Below are 2,870 nucleotides of genomic sequence, written 5' to 3'. Positions count from 1 at the left end.
AAAAAAAAACATTTCACTGTGATATGATAAAATTAATAGGATCGATACACTTTTAAAAACAAACTTTTTGAACAAGTTTAATATTGTCATTTTTAGTAATCTTGTTGAGTGTTTTAATGTTTAATTTTTAAGTAATTTCTTTTACATATGTTTATATAGTTTTTATTGATGTCTATCTCTTTTAGTTACTTTAGTACATCAAGTTAAACTAAATTATTTTATTTAAGTTAAAGTTTTTTTAATGTTTTAATTCTAGTTTTAGTTACAATAACCCTGGTGTAAACCACATTATGTGGTTTATTTTATGAAGTTGAAAATATGAGTTCATTTTTGTTTTTTTATTCATTACACTGGCTTGAGCTGATGTCAATTTTGATCACATTTATAGAAGATAAAAGGCATCTCATATGAATTCAGAACGCCCATCATATAGGATTGATCTGGTATTTATCATTTTTATTACATAACCAAATATCATGTCCAAATCTCTTCACCCCCAACTAGAAATACACTAAAACAATAAACAATAAGTCACTTTGAATAAAAGCAGAAATGTAAATGTATACCCAAGGCTTGAGCGACTAAACCAGCAGCAGTAAGACAATAAAAGACACTGATGTCCAGTAAATATGGACAGTTTTCCTGCAGAGGACGCAGGGTGAGTTTGTCACGGATCCGCTCCTGGATTGGCCTCCTCCCGCTCGATCAGCACCTGAAGCAGCTAATCAAGGGCTTTTGATTGAGATGAACTGAGCCTGCTGTCTGACCAGAGAAACAGCACACAGCAGATTTGTTTGGCACTTTCTTGTGGTGACACAAACACAGTGAGTAACTAACTAACCCATCTATATATTCATCAAGATGCATTCAGTTGATCAGAAGTGACTGTACAGACCTGTGTAATTTACAAAATAATTCTATTTCAAATAAATGCTGTTCTTTTGGACTTTCTGTTCATCTGTGAATCCTGAAAAATAAAATGCATCACAGTTTGCACAAATGTTGGGCTGTTTTCAACACTGATAATAATCAGAAATGTTTCTTATATATCAGCGTATTATATACTGATTTCTGAAGATCATGTGACACTGAAGACTGCAGTAATGATGCTGAAAATACAGCTGCGCATCACAGAAATAAAATACAGTTTAACACATATTCACACAGAACACAGCTGTTATAAACTGTAATAATATTTCACATTTTTTACTGTATTTCTGAACAAGTAAAAGCAGAAGTGTGTGTATCCAGTTCCAGATGTTGAGTGTTTCTGTCTGTACAGATGTGAATCATTCAACCCATGTGTGATGCTGATCCTACAGGAAGCAGTTCCTCTCAGCTCTTCCACTTCCTGTTTCCTCATCTACACGTGAGTGTTTTTTCTCTCTAGAGTCACTCTCTGTTCAGAGATACTCATGCATAAGCTGTCAAATAATGAAAGCATATGTGATAATATAACACAGTGAGGTTACTTCAGTTTGAAAGAGAATAACGTTCAGGGATTTAGCATGTAAGTGTGCAAGTGTGTGGTTTTACTCATGTCTGTGAAGCTCCTGCGGGGAACTACAGATCATGTACAAGAATTAATAATATTCAGTTTAATTCCAAATAAGATTTGCAGATGTATTTGAAATCTAAGGTCAATAAAAATCAGCTGGTAATATTTCACTTGTATGTCACATAGCTGTTTTATTTACGCCTTCGAAAATATATGACATGAGTTTTTATATATAACGGATATTTTATATATATTTTATTTCAAGTATAACAATTAAAAAAAAAATTGGTTTTAGTTTATTATATTTTCTGTGCCGTTGCTAGGATCCTTATTTCAGTGTAAGATTGTTGGATTATTTTTTTAAAGCGCAAATCATATTATTTTTTTATTATGTATATTATAGTATATGTGACCCTGGAGCGATTTTGTGAAATTGAGGCACTGCTGTGTGTGTGATGCTCCTCTGCAGCAGCAGGTGTCAGTGTGAGACCCACACAACACACAACACACAACACACCTGACAGACTACAGCTGATCTAATCAGTCACAGAATGCTCCTGTAACGCTAGTTCTCAGAAACATTAGGCTTGCTATTATCAATGTGATGTTTCTGAAATCCACATCGCATTTTATTAGCAGATTTGGTTCTCAGCAGTGACACATGACAGACTACATCTGATCTAATCAGTCACAGAATGCTCCTGTAACGCTAGTTCTCAGAAACATTAGGCTTTCTATTATCAATGTGATGTTTCTGAAATCCACATCGCATTTTATTAGCAGATTTGGTTCTCAGCAGTGATATTATAGTAAGAAAAGAAAAGAAACGTGTATATAACTTTAAACTAGTTTCTAAGGCAACATTTCCCATTTTAATTTTAACTTGATGCACTAAAATTACTCAAAATAAACCTGAGATAAAAATGTATTACAACTATAGACACATTTTAAATGACTTAAACCTAAATTAAAACGAAAACATGTAAAATAAATAAAAACTGATTCAAAATATTAATAAAACACAATTTATATTTAAAAAAAATTATAATAATGCTAATTTCCAGAGAAAAACACACTGATTCCAGGGTTATTATACAAACTCAAACTAAAACCGTAAGAAAGGAAATATTTCCCATTTTCATTTAGTTTAACTTGAAATACTAAAATGACTAAAATTAAAAGTGAAATAAAAACTAAAACTATATACACACAAAAAAAAACTAATAACAATGACTAAAATGTACTAATAGAAGTTACTATGTGTGTGCATTTATGCATATCCCAAAACATTACTAAAAACTAAAACAGCATCTCAAAGACCCTAAAATAACATCGTGTCAAATCCCACCTGATCCAGAGATTTCCCTTGAAT

The sequence above is a fragment of the Sinocyclocheilus grahami genome, unplaced genomic scaffold (genome assembly GCF_001515645.1).
Source record: "Sinocyclocheilus grahami isolate Dianchi unplaced genomic scaffold, SAMN03320097.WGS_v1.1 scaffold1437.1, whole genome shotgun sequence".
NCBI lineage: Eukaryota > Metazoa > Chordata > Actinopteri > Cypriniformes > Cyprinidae > Sinocyclocheilus > Sinocyclocheilus grahami.
The sequence above is the reverse complement of the archived record's forward strand: the minus strand, read 5'-3'. Positions refer to the sequence as shown.